Source organism: Muntiacus reevesi, chromosome 2 (assembly GCF_963930625.1).
Source record: "Muntiacus reevesi chromosome 2, mMunRee1.1, whole genome shotgun sequence".
NCBI classification, from domain to species: domain Eukaryota; kingdom Metazoa; phylum Chordata; class Mammalia; order Artiodactyla; family Cervidae; genus Muntiacus; species Muntiacus reevesi.
Window position 1 is genome coordinate 150,050,891 of NC_089250.1, and position 17,957 is coordinate 150,068,847.

At 38.6% G+C, this 17,957-nt stretch overlaps 1 protein-coding gene across 4 annotated transcripts in view; it reads right to left on the reverse strand.

Annotated features, from left to right (window-relative positions):
- Window positions 1-17,957, reverse strand: part of SORCS1 (sortilin related VPS10 domain containing receptor 1) — a 571,273-nt gene that overhangs the window by 479,100 nt on the left and 74,216 nt on the right. The gene's annotated exons all lie outside the window — the stretch shown is intronic.

Here is a 17,957-nt window from a genome sequence, read left to right on the forward strand (position 1 = left end):
AAAAATAATACCTGATTTGTGTAACTGTATGGATTGTTGGAAAATTCTCAAAACAAAAATGATCATTCTTAGTTATTTCATGATTATATAACTGAGTATTAGAGAAACCTAATTCATATATGTTTATATTTGAATATTTATATTTTATTTAAAAATACATATTTATCCTCTGAATATATGTGCTATAAAAGACAGTGATATAAATCTCCCAATAATCATTTCAAGAGAATATATCTAAAAAAAAAAGGTTCCATAAATGAAGCTTGCTATTGACCTGGAGTCAAGTGACGGGGAAGTTTTCACTCAGCATTTACTAAGTATTAGCACCAAAAATGCAAAGAAGCAAAATATAAACACTTGCTTTGGCTCTATACAGTTTGAGATCAGGCACACTGGAATGACCAGTAAGAGTCAGAATCACAACCCATCTGGTTCAGAACCATGCTGCCAAAAAAGGCAGCATGGACCTTGGCAGGCAAGAGGAATTACTCGCCCTAACAGCAACCTCCAGGGCAGGACACATCCTGAGAGATTTTAACGTACTTATTTTATGTTCACTCCCAAAATAATTTTTTGAGTTTCTTTTTTTTTTTTTGTCCTTATCCTAAATAACCCAACTGCAAATGTGTCTCCAGGTTTTATGGGTCATGCATGCATGCTAAATTGCTTCAGTTGTGCCCAAATCTTTGCGACCATATGAACCCAGTTCCTCTATGCATGGGATTCATCAGGCACAAATACTTGAGAGAGTTGCCATTTCCTTCTCCATTTTATGGGTCAAGGCTCCATTAAAAGAAAAGAAAAAAATACTACTGAAAAGACAAACCTCTCCTTCAAAAAGTTTCCAAGAACTCAACTTTTGCACACAAACGTAAGAGATTATATGGAAGCAAACAATGACCTTACCCAGGGACACCTGCCTTAGGGCCAGTCATGTCACCTCTGCGGAACTTGCTGTGTGGAAGAGCACATCGTCTACAATTAAGGTTCACATGATACATGTGATAATTTCTTTAAGAAGCATTAACTGACCCTGGTGGTTCAGCGGTAAGGAATCTGCCTGTCAATGCAGGAGCAGCAGGTTCGGTCCCTGGGTCAGGAAGATCCCCTGGAGAAGGAAATGGCTATCCACTCCATTATTCTTGCCTAGGAGACCCCTTGCACAGAGGAGCCTGGTGGGCTACAGTCCATGGGGCGGCAAAAAGTGAGACACGACTTGGCAGCTAAGCTACAGCAAAAGGTACCATAAATAGCCCTGGAAAAATTGTTCCTCCAGATTAATCCTCTTCCTTGGATCGAAGAACTATACTTAGCAAGTCATCACCCAATTAGCATTTAGCCAACTAGTATTCGCTTTGGCACTATTAACAGAGACGGGTCCTAACACACGTATCACTCAGGCCACTCACCAGGCAGAAAGCACAGCATTTATGACAGAGAGAGTTTAAAATGAAGAACTGTTAGCTAGGCATAAAATTGTGAACTAGGGAACTGAGGGTGTCACAAGAGAACTCAAAGGTATCACGGAGGTAATAATCGTAGAAAGCTGAAGGGAAGGTGAAAAGAGGTCGAAATTATCAAAGCTTAGAAACAGACCTGTTATGGGGAGGTGCTCTTGGCTCTTGTGGTATCTCTGAGGAGCATGAAGAACTTGATTCTCTGAGTTGGAAAGACTACAAACCAGATTCAACTGCCGCTACAGGAAAGCGTTCCTGCTGCCCAGGTGATGAAGCGTTGCTCTTTAATTGGGTAATGCTCACAGAAACTGGAAGATAGGGGGCCCAAAGGAAGCAACCAAGAAAGAGTCCGTACTTCCCCATCCAACCTAGTAGGTTTTCTCCAGCGTCCTTTATGGGCAGACCCTAACATGGAGCCCCGAGGAAGCAGGAAGGCTGTTAAGGAAGGCCCAGCTGCAGCTTCTCAAAGCCAACGAACTACAGAGGAGTGAGTTTGGAGCTGTAACAACCGTCAAGCCAAATTCTCTCAGTGACAGGCCCTAGAATTTTTTAAATTTTCAAATCAGTAATTAAACAAGTTTCTACCCACCTAACCCATGCAGTTGCCTTAGAACATCTAACATACTAACAACACACATTAAACACTTGGTACATGCTAGACAGTGTAGTGATTTAGCTAATTTAATCTGCACTATTTCATTTAATCTCTGTAACACCAATTTCCCTCCCTTTCTTTCTCTTGCTGTCACTCTTGCTCTCTCCCTCTGTGTATGGTGTGTATGTATGTGTGCGCGCGTGTGTGTGGAGAAAGACACATATATATACGGATATGTACAGAGAGTGAGAAGTAAGACACTTAATACTGCATAAAGAAAAATAAAAGTGCATGTGTTATTTGGATCAACTCTAGAGATCGAGTATAATACTCATTTCTAAACAAAATAACAATAAAAAAGGAAGCTGGCAAGACTTGGGGAGTTTAAATAATTGCTCCAGTAGCCACTTGCAGATCTGACCCCCAACCCTGGTCTCTTAAGTACTCTCTATCTACACTACTATTCAAAGCCAGCAAGGGACATACCATGTCTCTGTGTAAAAGGTCACTTCCCCAGTAGGGTGTTCAGTGATGTTCCGGGACACTGACACAAAAGCTCATTGTTCCCCAACACCGCAGGGTTACTGGGGTTCAGCAGGCTGGGAAAGCACCCAGATATTCTGTCGAGATGATGCCCGCTGTGCTTCTGCTAAAATCCATTCACTGTAGGGTCTCAATTACTTTTAATTACAATGAGCTACAACTTCAATTACATGTAGCACAGATATTTTTATATAATTCTTCCCTAAGGATACCACTTTAAACAGAGAGAAAGATTTGGAGAGATGGGATCAGCCAAAGTGGAAAGGCCATGAAAAAAAGGGTAAAGAGGTGCAACTAATTTTCTAAGGAACATTCACCTGACATTTACAGTTCTTTAAAAATGCAATGAAAAATACAGCAAAACTGTGAGAAAATCTCCATAAGCATGCATTCAATGCATGTCTCAAATGGAAATATTTATCTGTTGCCTATAATTTGCCAGACAGAGGTGAATTAGCTTTGGCCCTAGTCCTTAAGGAGCTTATAATCCAGTTGAAGGTAAGGCTTTCCTTGAATTCAATAACAGCTACCATTTACTGAGTAGAAACACCTGCCAGTCACTCGTCCACATGCCTAACATATGCCTGTGTGCGTGCATACTCAATCGCTCAGCCATGTCTGACTCTTTGCGACCCCATGGACTGCAGCCTGCCAGGCACCTCTGTTCACTGGACTTCCCAGCAAGAATACCGGAGTGGATTGCCATTTTCTCCTTTAGGGGATCTTCCTGACACAGGGATTGAACCCATGTCTCCTGCGGCTCCTATGTTGGCAGGTGGATTCTTTACCACTGAGTCAGCCACCTGGAAGCCTAACATATACTAACATGCTGAATGTTCACAATGCCATGTAAGAGATATTTTTAGTATGCATCTCCATTTTACAGACAAGGAAACTGAAGCATTGAAAATTTAAGCTATCAATACACCACCCAAGTCATAAAGATAATAAATGGTGGAGGAGCATTTAATGCCAGACATTCTGACTCCAAATCCTCTGTGCTTACCTAGACCACACTAGCCCTTGTAAAAACAATAAAGAAATGCTAAATATCACTATTTATAAATGCTAAATATAGCACTATGTACACTTAAGGGATGAAGAGATGTTCTAAATCAGGAGACCAGAGAAGGTTACATGGAGAACATAACATTTAATGTGGGCTTGGATACCTTTTAAATAAGATGCATTCTACAACAGAATTGCTGTCACTACCTGTTACCATAGATAATGATAACCAACATTTGATTTTTATTTTATTTTTGCCCGATAGTTTATTTTTTCAAAGTTACATGTAATTTTTTTTATTAAAGGATAATTGCTTTACAGAATTTTGTTGTTTTCTGTCAAACCTAAACATGAATCAGCCATAGGTATACATATAGCCCCTCCCTTTTGAACCTCCCTCCCATCTCCCCCCGCATCCCACCCCTCTAGGCTGATACAGAGCCCCTGTTTGAGTTTCCTGAGCCATACAGCAAATTCCCGTTGGCTATCTATTTTACATAAGGTCATGTAAGTTTCCATGTTACTCTTTCCATACATCTCACCCTCTCCTCCCCTCTCCCCATGTCCTTAAGTCTATCTCTATGTCTGTTTCTGATAATGGTAACTCACATTTATTGAATGTTCACTATTTGTTAGAAAGTAGCTATTCAAGGCATAACTATCCAAAAATGGGGTAGTGGGTATCTATAAAAATCAGCCTTATTGAGTACATTCACCTGGAAGAAATTTTCAAGATAATTACTGTGAGTTTCCTAAATCAGGTAGTCAAGTTTCAGAACTAATCATATTCTACTGGATTTTAGATATTAAAATAAAGGGCTTGAAATTCTGATACCACAAGTCAGAAATAGTGACTCTTCAGTTAATTCTAATTAAAGAAAGTTGCTTTCTCATTAAGAAAGAAGAACAGTGCAGTAGAAACAGTTTGGAAGTTGGCAGGCTTTACTTTGAAACTCCAGTCCTGTATGATGAGGTTATCAAGTGTCTTGATCTCTCTGGACCTCAGTTTCCTCACCTATAAAATGAAGTCAATGCCCTTTTTAGAGTAAATGTTCTTGGCACCAAAGATGGCACAGAGAAAAAGCTAGATTAATACCCTCAGTGGCAAAATCATGACGATTACCAGAAATTCACAAATACAGAACACTTGCTTCAGAGTCCTGAATTTCTCCATTCGTATTTCTAAAGCTATCCACTTCTTACGCATAGTTTCACATACAAATGGTCTATCTGTCTAAGTTTCAGTACAGTTCTATCTGCTATATGAAGAGAAATTTTTGCACTAGCTGGAGCATTTAGTAAAATCTGTTCTCAAATCACTCTTGTTTCTATACAAATCACATGGTGGACATGTTCCTGTTTAAAAAAAAAAATCACAGATGAATTCAATTTTTTATTCCTTAACAAATCTACAATTTCCATTTTCTAGCTAAAATTTTTCTTCTTATATATATATATATGTATTTCCCCATAAAGAAACAAAGTTTTATTACTTTAAAATGGTGACACCACCTGGAAGGAAAATTGAGAAGGTGGCAAGTAGCTGGATTCACTAACAAACACAGAGAAGGCAATGGCACCCCACTCCAGTACTCTCGCCTAGAAAATCCCATGGACAGAGGAGCCTGGTAGGCTTCAGTCCAGGGGTCGCAAAGAGTCAGACTCGACTGAGCGACTTCACTTTCACTTTTCACTTTCATACATTGGAGAAGGAAATGGCAACCCACTCCAGTGTTTTTGCCTGGAGAATCCCAGGGATAGGGGAGCCTGGTGGGCTCCCGTCCATGGGGTTGCACAGAGTCAGACACGACTGAAGCGACTTAGCAGCAGCAGCAGCACGAACGAACAAACATTCTGTCAGTTCAGTTCAGTAGCTCATTGTGATTATCAAAGTTTCTTGCTAGGCTTTTGACTGTGTTTAGCAAAATATTAGTACTGTGAGATACTCTGAAAAGCTTGCCTATAGTGAAATAAGCTTAGCAATATAGAATTCTTGATGATTCACAGGGAACACAGGCATATTAAATTCTCTGTGACTATGTCAAAGCCTTTGACTGTGTGGATCACAATAAACTGTGGAAAATTCTTAAAGAGATGGGAATACCAGACCATCTGATCTGCCTCTTGAGAAACCTGTATGCAGGTCAGGAAGCAACAGTTAGAACTGGACATGGAACAACAGATTGGTTCCAAATAGGAAAAGGAGTATATCAAGGCTGTATATTGTCACCCTGCTTATTTAACTTATATGCAGAGTACATCATGAGAAATGCTGGGCTGGAGGAAGCACAAGCTTGCATCAAGATTGCCGGCAGAAATATCAGTAACCTCAGATATGCAGATGACACCACCCTTATGGCAGAAAGTGAAGAAGAACTAAAGAGCCTCTTGATGAAAGTGAAAGAGGAGAGTGAAAAAGTTGACTTAAAGCTCAACATTCAGAAAACTAAGATCATGGCATCCGGTCCCATCACTTCATGGCAAATAGATGAGGAAACAGAGGAAACAATGGCTGACTTTATTTTTCTGGGCTCCAAAATCACTGCAGATGGTGATTGCAGCCATGAAATTAAAAGACACTTACTCCTTGGAAGGAAAGTTATGACCAACCTAGATAGCATATTAAAAAGCAGAGACATTACTTTGCCAACAAAGGTCCGTCTAGTCAAGGCTATGGTTTTTCCAGCAGTCATGTGTGGATGTGAGAGTTGGACTATAAAGAAAGCTGAGTGTTGAAGAACTGATGTTTTTAAACTGTGGTGTTGGAGAAGACTCTTGAGAGTCCCTTGGACTGCAAGGAGATCCAACCAGTCCATCCTACAGGAGATTAGTCCTGGGTGTTCATTGGAAGGACTGATGTTGAAGTTGAAACTCCAATACTTTGGCCATCTGATGTGAAGAGCTGATTCATTTGAAAAGACCCTGATGCTGGGTAAGATTGAAGGCAGGAGGAGAAGGGGACGACACTGGATGAGATGGTTGAATAGCATCATTGACTCGATGGACATGGGTTTGGGTGGACTCCGGGAGTTGGTGATGGACAGGGAGGCCTGGTGTGCTGTGGTTCATGGGGTCACAAAGAGTCCGACATGACTGAGCGACTGAACTGGACTGAACTGAAGTCCTACAGTCAAGAAATCTATTTAACACTGCATAAGCCAGAAGATCTCAAACCTATCTGACTACAGGAGACTTTTAAAATATTTTTCTTAGCATATATCATCCTGTACCATTAATATTTCTTGTGGTAGCTCATCTAAACAATAAACATATCACCCCCCAAAATCACAAAACTGTCTGTACCAGCATAACATGGAGCACTTGAAAAAAAGTTTAATTTCTTCCAACAAATATTTACTAATAATCAACAGCATGTAAAGAAATGTTGTGTATTCATGTGGTTCAATCTAAGCATAATCTACTCTTCTGTTCTCAGAGTCAACACTTAATGAGTCCAGTGATGGAGTTTTTGAGAGAGAATCACACAACTTTTTGTGAGGAAATAGAGGTACATATGATTTTGATTCCCAGTGAGGTGAACATCATGGTGAGGTGGTGAATATCATCCTAGATGTTCCCTGGAGTTTATTTTTCTAATTGTCCTAGTGGTAGCTGTTATTATCCCCAAAGCCATTTCTCACACATAATACTGGAGGTGTCTAGGACTTTGTAATGAATGAAACATTTTCTTCATCAGAATACTTAGTTTGTTCAATAAATCTTGAGAAAGACTTTTTACTGCACCACTCAAATGTGACATGCATGCTTTATCTGTTCTGCTTTTTCAAGATGAAAGCGGCTTGTTGATTACGTGCATCTGTTACTTCTAATGACTCTACCTCGGAGGGATGTGTCCTATTTTTCATCGCCAGTCCTCTTCCTTCATACTTTCTGTCTCCACTGACTTAGACTTTCATGTGATTTTTGTTTTTTTCATTTTCCCCCTCTGATGTTTTATTAGTTTTTCTCCTGTGATGTGTCTCTGAGGTCTTCTACGTATTGTAGCCACGTTTCCAGTCTCGAATATACGTAAACATTTCATTCAGTAATCCGATTCCCAAAATTGAATACCATTTTTACAAACACTCACAGTTTGAATTAGGTGACATAATCAATGTTACCTGCTGTATGAATTCTAAACTCAACCTTAAAATGTTTACAAAATGCATACTATAAAATTATATCATTCTTTTAAGTTTACTACTTAGCCCACCACTAGTTATTATCAAACATAAATTAACAGGTATCGCTTTACTCTGGTATTTTCTAGATGTTTACACAAAAAGAAATGCAAGATGGAGCTTAGGAAAACATAAAACAAAGATAATCATACAATAAAAATAGACTAGCTGTACCCAGCATAATATAAAGTTATTAATAACTGCTGATGTTTACTATTATGAAACAAGCCTTGTACTAAGCCCTTGACATATCATATCTCATTTAATCCCCAAAGCAATGTATTATGCAGGTACCACTACTGTATGTTTTTACAGTTAAGAGAAATGAAACACAGAAGAGATGAATAACTGGATCTAGGCCACACTGATGTGAAACACAGAACCAGTTCTCAAACTTGATCTCTCTGACTCCAGAGCTTTCCCTCTTCTTAAACACAGTGCCTCTCTTTGCTGAGTCTACTGCTGCTGCTAAGTTGCCTCAGTCGTGTCTGACTCTATGCGACCCCATAGACGTCAGCCCACCAGGCTCCCCTGTCCCTGGGATTCTCCAGGCAAGAACACTGGACTGGGCTGCCATTTCCTTCTCCAATGTATGAAAGTGAAAAGTGAAAGTGAAGTCGCTCAGTTGTGTCTGACTCTTCGTGACCCCATGGACTGCAGCCTACCAGGTTCCTCTGCATGTGGGATTTTCCAGGCAAGAGTACAGGAGTGGGGTGACATTGCCTTCTCCATTTGCTGAGTCTAGCAAATGACAATCTGCTCTATGCATTCTGTATGTATCAAGGGGGAAAGAAGAGATTTAGATGAGAATATGGTAACTAGGGGAGAAGGGAACATTTAGGAAAAGAGTTAGGTGAGAATTTCAGAAGAGAATTGGGTTGATAATTTGGGAAATCAGATAAGCCTTTTTCACAAATTTTTAAAATTCCAAACCAGCATTCAAGGCCTGGAAAACTCATGGTTCCCACCTGTTAAATGGACTTGCTATTCCTTCATCACTTATAATCAATATGAAGTGCTATGAGTGTTAACAGAGATTCAAAAAATTTAGAGGAAGCACAGTATATTAGCTTTGAAGTGTCTTTCCTAGGTGACGCACAGCATAAAATACTATCACAGAATTATTTGGGGAAATGATTCTCTTTAACTCAGCAAGAAAACCTTCCATTGTAGAATGTTAGCTTTTTGGAGAATAAGGTCACAGTGTTAAATAGAAAAAAGGGGGGGTTCCACCCTGGAACAGTAGAAATGTTTGGGATAAAAAAATACTAATTCAATTCACCCGCGTTCTAACTCAGCTTGCAGAGAATTCAAAACAAGATTAGAAAAGAGAAGGTAATTTGTCACCCAAGGGAGGGGAGACTGTCTTTGACATTGAATTATGGGGTACGGACTTTGCATGTGAAATCCTCCTGCAAAACAGTCTCGGCCAGACCCCAGACTGAAGAGTTTTCTGGCGATGAAAAGAGTTCCAAAAATAATGAATGCCTTTGGTCTGGACACACCTCTCCTATTCAACCCAGTTCCCTAGCACTCCCTCAGCACCCAATTTTCTCCCACAAGCTGCTCTTTGCATTTTTCTACACCATCTGTGTTTAGGAAACTCTTCACACATTGAATTACTTATACCTTTGTACTTGACCATTCTTTTAGGACCACCACTGTCTAACCATCATCCTTCTCTTCTGAACATCCAAAGCAACAACATCCCATATCTTTTAATTTAGTACTGAACAATTGTAAAGTCATTTATTGTTTCACTGTGGTTGTATGTTTCACTGTGGTCTCTCTGAAACTAGCCTTAAATTCACTGAATCCACTTGCCACATTTTATGATACTGTATCTCTCATGAAATACATAATAGGCGCTCGAGAATTTAATTGATTAAAAATAGTGGTGGGATCATAAGGCAAGACTCTGAAGGTGGTAACATCTCTGACAAAATATAGAATTGTCATCATTCTTGGGAGGTGTTCCACAGGTATGCTAACATAGATCCGATTAGTAACTGGGTCACATGTTAAGTAAATGATAGCTATGTATCTATTAAATAACTATACATCTTTTAAAAATTTTAAATAGCCCCATTCTATAATGTTGGCTTGAGTGGAGGGTTGGCGCTGTGTGCTGCTTCAGCCGATCATAACATTTATTCCTGCAGAAGACACCAAGGGAGTGAACAATCACCATTTGCTCCAATAACCACCATTACCAAAGACTTGCTGCTTTATCTTACAGCAAAAGGGAAGAACAAGGAAAGAGAGAGTTTGCTGGATGCTGGGATGTCAGCTAATTAACCCTCCAAAAATCTTTGACACCCAGTTCTGGAATGTGGATAACAAAAATTTGAGGCAAGAGATTCTCCAGAGACAAACCAGGAAGATTCTGTATGAGAAACTCACTGTCTCTGACTAGAATCCTTGGTGGAGTGACGACTCAGTGGAATTTAACACAGATGCCACGAAAACCTCGCCAAAGGGAGAACTCTGAGCTGACACAAAACCTGGATTTACTGGCTAATAATGAAGGTCTTGGACAGACCCCAGCTCCTGCCTTTGGCGGGCGAACAATTTTCCTCATGAGTTGCTCCCATCTAAAAGATTAATAAAATAAAATGTATGATAAAAACAAAGAGAGATTCAGCTCTCAAATTGTAACGTAATTATGCTCATGCAATCCAAATAATTCTCACCAGCCTAAAATTCCTCAGAGACCCAACTGAATATATTACAAACACTCTGGTCATAAAGCCCGTGTTTCCCAGCAATAAAATTGCTGCAATAAACATTTGGATTCTTTTCCATTTTTAGAACTATTTTGAACAACCTGCCTCTAATGTATTTTATTAGCGCCCTCCAAGTCTTCCAATGAATGACAAAACCCCCAGTGCTTTTTCTGAGTGGCTGACACTAAACAATAATGTTGTTTTCAGTGTGGAGTCATTCCGCTGCCAAGAGAGGGCTTTTTGCTAAGTTCCTTGGCACTAAATCTCTCCCTGAGATACCTTCTGCAATCTGCAGGCAACCAGTGAAATGAGATGATCTCCCTTGAACTCGTGTCACTCTAGCACTAGCCAGAAGGGATTCTGAACATCAATCAAGCCTCCAATTTAAAGGCAACTTATTTCCTTAAATTAAAAAAAAAATCATACACTCTTTGACAACCGTGATTCCATCTCCAAGTCCCTGTGTTGTCGTTCAGTCACTAAGTTATGTCTGACTCTTTGCGACCTCCATGGACTGCAGCATGCCAGGCTTCCCTGTCCTTCAGTATCTCCCTGTGTGGTCTTGTAAAAACATACTTCTTGGTACAATCTGCTCCTTGGTAATCAAGCAGGGCACCATTTTACAAAGAGCTTTGCATGTGAAGGACCTTCTCTAATCAAAACATGAGGAAGGTATCACACTTCCATCAGGAACACTTCAAACACAGAGAACTAAAAGTTGGCCCGTTGTTATGACAATTAGAAAGGCAAATTTTAACAAGTTTTACTCTTTATTCATCTTTAAAACTCAATTGTTAAAACAATAAAAGTAATATACAATATCCTAAATTAATTATAGTCTATCCGAATGCCTTAAAAATTATATTTAAAATAAGAGATTATAGAAAATTCAAAAGGCACTGATGGTCCCCAGGGTGCTATTCCACATTAGAACCTTCTCTCTATTCCTCCATCCATCTTTCACGATCATAGCTGATATACTCCTTAAGAGACAAGGTGTTACATTCATTACACTTATCATCTCACTGATGATAAGTCTCCCAACCATAGTAAGAACTATTATTGATATCCTCATTTTATAACTGAATCCACAGAGGTTCAGAGAGGTTGTCAACTTGGTCACAAAGCTAGTAAGTACTGTAGACACAGCTCAGTTTCAAGTCTGTTTTATTCCAGAACCTGCAGTCCAGTGCTCTGCTTAGTCACTCAGCTGTGTCCAACTCTATGACCCCATGGACCTAGCCTTCCAGGCTTCTCTGTCCATGGGAGTCTCCTGGCAAGAATACTGGAGTGGGTTGCCATGCCCTCCTCCAGGGGCTCTTCCCAACTTACTGATCAAACCCAGGTCTCCGGCATTGTGGGTGGATTCTTTACCATCTGAGCCACAAGGGAAGCCCAAGAATACCGGAGAGCGTAGTCTATCCCTTTTCCAGGGGATCTTCCTAACCCAGGAATCAAACCAGGGTGTCCGAACTGCAGATGGATTCTTTACCAGCTGAGCTAAGAGGGAAGCCACCCCTAAACTACCTCTTTAATCTTTTCCTTTCTGTTCTACAGGAGGCCAATCATTTTTTTTAATGTTTTTATTGAAGTGCATTTGTATATGTATGCACATTCTTCTTTTTAATATTCTTTTTCATATGGTTTATCACAGGATATTGGATATAGTTCCCTGCACTATACAGTAGGACTTTTCTATACACAATAGTTTGCCTTTGCTAATACCAAACTTCCAATTCATCCCCCCTCCACCTCATCAACAACAAGTCTGCTCTCTATGTCTGTTAATCTATGTCATAGATAAGCTCATTTGTGTCATATGTTAGATTCCAAATATAAGTGATATCATACAGTGTTTTTCTGACTCACTTCACTTGGTATGATAATCTCGAGGTCCATGTTGCAGCAAATGACATCATTTCACTCTTTTTTATAATTAATAGTCCAATCTATATGGGTACCACATATTCTTTATCCATTCATCTGTTGATGGACATTTAAGTTGTTTCCATGTCTTGGCTATTGTGACTAGTGCTGCCCTGAATATAAGAGGTATGTGTATATTTTTGAATTATAGTTGTGTTGCAGGAGGTCAATCTCATCATAACTTGATTACTCGGTGGATTATGCTAAAGTAAGAAAACATCTCCTGAAACAAGTCTCAGGTCACCAAGTCACAGGCTGACCTGAAATAAAATATCTAAGAAGAAATCATAATGCATTTCTTTACAGGGAATTCTCTATAATTCACTTAAATAAAGAGAACTGACTTGATTGCCTTTTATATATGATGTGAACAGAGTGTGAATGCTGGGACATGCTGTCCCCTGTATTGTACCATTCTATCACTTACACACAAAATTTGCCATGTTGAGAATGGTTCTCAACTACTGCTCCCCAAGTCAGCCTCCTGTAGGTGAAAGACTTGAGTTTCCTTTCAGCACTGGTTTCTCCTCTGTGCATTTTATAACAACTGCATCCTATCACATTTGGAAAAGCTAATCATATTTTATGTAGCTCCTGCTTAGGCTATCACTTAGTCTATTTCTTGATGTAGCAGATTTTTAGAGCTCATAAATATATGAAGACACATAAAGAAAAAAAAAATGTATAATGGAGAGAAACAGAATAAAAAGGAGTAACATTAATAACATCAATGAGAAAACAAAAACAAAAACAAGAGCTATTCAGTAATCACTGGTCCCATCTGTGGCTATGATAGAGAAGAATCCACAAAGTAAAACCACTGTTGTGAGCTACCTGGACCAACGCGAAAGTGCTAGAAAAATCCTCTCATCATCTTTCAACTCACACAAATATAATATGCCTGATTGTGTTTCTATGTCTGTGATGAAAATAACCTGTTTAAAACTGATAAAAAGAGATTCCTCCAAAGAGACAGCATCACTTCCCATTTGGCATGTTTGAAGCAGCAGTGCTACTTGTAATTGTATAATTTGTTGTGGAATTCCACAGTTTTCCTTCACATTCATTTTAGGGTTCATTTGTTTTTTAAGCACACCTACACGTCCACAAAACCTCGGAGAAAGAGTTGCCTGTCGCCAGAGCATGATTTCCCAGATCTCATAACAGGGCCCTCTCTGCCCTCAAGGGCTCTGAGGTGGAAATGAAATAGCCTTACATGTTTGTAACTTAACTTTCACACTTCTCTTAAAAATGAGCTTATTTTAATTTTGAAATTTATTTCACTTTTTAAACATTTTTAGATAAGTTTTCATTGTTTTTTAATTTAGATACAATTTTGTTCAAAGGTAAATAGTTTACTTTCTTTACTACCCAGAGAAATATTTTTTACTATTATTATTATTATTACATAAGATCTTTAAAATTCAAGAGCTGGATTACCTGATGTGAGAAAGGATCCATGAAAGTCAGATGCTTGAATATTTGAAAAGATTTGGTATTATTACAGGTAAGGCTCAGCCCCCGAGGGGAACTTGGAATTTTGGTGAGCACATTTGAAGAGAAGAATACCTAAGTCTAAAGCAACATCCTATCATGTAAAATTTCTGAGGACTATCAATCTAATAACTCATGAACTTTAAATATAAATCACTCAAAAGATACTGTGAATTTATCAAAAAGAATACAGTATACAAATTATTTGAGGCTCTACTCTATCCCATCTCCTAAAAAACAGCAGAATCATGGCTTCTGAGACTCTGATGAAAGTTTACTCAAACATTAATGCTCCACCTGACATAAACTGAAGATCATGCAAATTTTCTAAAGCACAGCTTCTAAAATCATGTGCTCATATCTCAATACAATATCGGGTCTTGGTGAAAGATAGAGAAACATGAAACTCCCAAAGCCTCCGTTTTATTGAAGAGACCTCAAGGTCCAGGGACACAAGAGGGAAGTCCTTTAGCATAGTCACATTTGAAGAAACGGAGAGAGAAAGAGAGACAGAGAAAGAGATAGAGATGTCATTCCAGATGGCTTCTGACTAAGCTTTTCTAAACTGTCACATCTCAAAAATCCTGAAAACTACATTGTGTGCTTTTTAGGAAAGCTGGATTTGTCCTCAGCTAATCCCATTTAAACTCGACCAACTAAAGCTGGCTAGAAGATCAACATATAACTGAATTGACTCAACACGGGTCTCCTTAGATGAGAGTGAATTCTTGTGCAGAATTTAATGATTCACCTCTGCAAATAAACGTAAAATCTACTTCCAAAAACACAGAAACATGACGCAGGCTCACTTTATAGACTGTCCTTTATGGACAACTCACACGGTGCTTTATTTTGATGAAACTCTTAAATAATGCATTTAGTATCAAGTAGTATTCTAATTAGAAACCACAATAAGGGAGGCACACCACAACTGTGGGGAAATGTGAGAGAAAAAAATGCCACGGTTTCTTTTGAAGAGAAATAGGGCAAGTAAATCAGATTGCCAAGAGCATCTGCTCCATTTCCCAGCTCAGAAAACACAGAAGTTTGGTGGCACCCAGATGTATGTTACACGTTGAAGTTCCTACACGTTTAAAGATCCTACTCAGCTGAACACTGGAGAAGTATAAACAGAATCCTTTAGAACAGCAGTTTTTTCTCAGGAGAAGTTGACAATGAGCATTTTGTACAATGCCGAGGCAATTGCATTACAGACACTAGCTCTACATTTTACAATCACTCACAAGGCAATTGGAATTTGACAATAAAAGAAACCAAGGCCTTTCCCCCATTACCAAACAAATTTCTAAGCCATATTGTTCAAAAGGAGAACGTGACTGAATAAAGAACTCTAAAGCCTGGAAGTGACTTCGAGTTTAAAGCACTTCCACAGATGCTGTCAAAATACAGATTTTCAAAGCTTGCTTTCACAGTGTAGAGAATTCAGGGACTCGAGAAGCATCTGAGGACTCTCATCTAAGCATGGTACCTAGAGTGTTCATTGCTTTCTAGAGACATATAATCATTTAAGAGTTTCACAATTCACACAGAAATCCTAATCTACTGTATATTAATGTAAAACCTAGCCAAGACCAACAAAGAGTCCAAGTTGTGAGTATACAGATGCAAAATTAATCCACTGTCAAGTCTCCAGTGTGAATAGATGATACACACAGATGGATTATTTTGGTGGAGTGAGTGGGGATGTCTAAACTCTAAGAGATTAGAGTTTTGCATATATAAGAGAAGTTAATATTTAACAGCTTAAAATATTGAGATATTTTGAAACATCTATCCTAGGTCTTTTATCTCTTCAAATGATAAATGTATCAAGCTATAAATAGTATGTCAGAGTGAAAACACCATGAATTAGGAGTGAGGTAGATCTAAAACAAACATTTTGACTGTGTCACATAGCAGTGTGATTGTGGGTAAACTAAGCAAACTCTTGTTTGTTTGTTTGTTTGTTTTCCTTTCTCATGGTTTAAAAAAATGAAATAGCTATGGAAATAATATGTATATCATTCTTACTGGGTAGACTAAGTGATCTAAAGCATGGCTTGGAAATAGAGAGTTCTGTTACATGACACTATTTAATTCCACCTAGAAATACTAGCAGTGACATAAGGAACACTAGACTAAGAGTTACAAAATCTATATTTCATTTTTATGGCCCTGTGATTCCTGTCTTTTACTTTATCAATCTCGGTCTCATTCTTGGTAAGGACACATACCTGTCCTGAATAAAATTCAAGAAACCCACTTCATTTAACCTCCCACCATGTGGCTTGCTGGCCCCTCAAATTTAGAGCATTATCAGCAGATTAGTGTGATTCATTTTTTTCTTTTTTTTCCTGGAAAACAAGACATTCCATAGTGGCACTAGCCAGTCTGTTTTTATTAAGCAGCTTTATCTTTTGCCTACATGTTCAGTTTTCCTGGAGAAAAATGCTTTAATTTCATAAATAAGAGGCAATAGAGTATAATGGAAAGACCCTGAAAGAGTTCTGTAGATTAGTTTTATGACTTCCTAGCTGTTATATTAGGAAATAATTTAATGTATCTTAATAGACATATACAAAATGTACTGGAATGAGTGAATTTAATTCAGATGACCATTATATCTACCACTGTGGGTGAGAATCCCTTAGAAGAAATGGAGTAGCCCTCTCAGTCAACAAAAGAGTCTGGAATGCAGTAGTTGGATGCAATCTCAAAAAGAAGAATGACCTCTGTTCGTCTCCAAGGCAAACCATTCAAAATTACAATAACCCACTATTATGCCCCAACCACTAATGCTGAAGAAGCTTAGTTGAATGGTTCCATGAAGACCTATAAGATTTTCTAGAACTAACAGCAAAAAAAGATGTCCTTTTCATCATAGGTGACTGGAATGCAACAGTAGGAAGTTAACAGATACCTGGAGTAACAGGCAAGTTTGGCCTTGGAGTACAAAATGAAGCAGGGCAAAGGCTAACTGAGTTTTGCCAAGAGAACGCACTGGTCATAGCAAACACCCTCTTCCAACAACACAGAAGACGACCCTACACATGGGCAACACTGGATGGTCAATACCGAAATCAGGTTGATTATATTTTTGTAGCCAAAGATGGAGAAGCTCTATAAAGTCAGCAAAAACAAAACTGGGAACTGACTGTGGCTCAGATCATGAACTCCTTATTGCCAAATTCAGTTTAAATTGAAGAAAGTAGGGAAAACCACTGGACCATTCAGGTATGGTCTGAATCAAATTCCTTATGATTATACACTGAAAGTGAGAAATAGATTCAAGGGATTATATTTGATAGACAGATTGCCTGAAGAACTACGGATGGAAGTTCATGACATTGTAATCAAGGTGGTAATCAAAACCATTGCCAAGAAAAAGAAATGCCAAAAGGCAAAATGGTTGTCTGAGGAGGCCTTAAAAATAGCTGGCCTTACCAATAGCTGAATTAATAGAAGTACAGCGTAAAGTGTGTTAAAGAATGATATAAAATAAAGTTAAATTTTATTTAAGCTGTAAAACCCATAATTATAATAAAAACAAATGATGAAAGTAACTTTAAGGTTACTGACACACAGTAGCTAAAACCTACACTGGGATTATATACCTCACGATGCTTAGCCATAAACACAAATATACAATACACAGTATACAAAAAAGGCTGGTATTTTTTTTTGACAATATACAAAAGAGGCTGTATATTGTCACCCTTCTTATTTAACTTATATGCACAGTACATCATGCAAAATGCCAGGCTGGATGAAGCACAAGCCAGAATCTAGATTGCTGGGAGAAATATCAATAAGCTCAGATATGCAGATGACACCACCCTTATGGCAGAAAGTGAAGAGGAACTAAAGAACCTTTTGATGTAGGTGAAAGAGGAGAGTGAAAAAGCTGGCTTAAAATTCAACTTTCAAAAAACTAAGATCATGGCATCCAGTCACATCACCTCAAGGCAAATAGATGGAGCAACAATGGAAACAGTGAAAAACTTTTATTTTCTTGGGCTCCAAAATC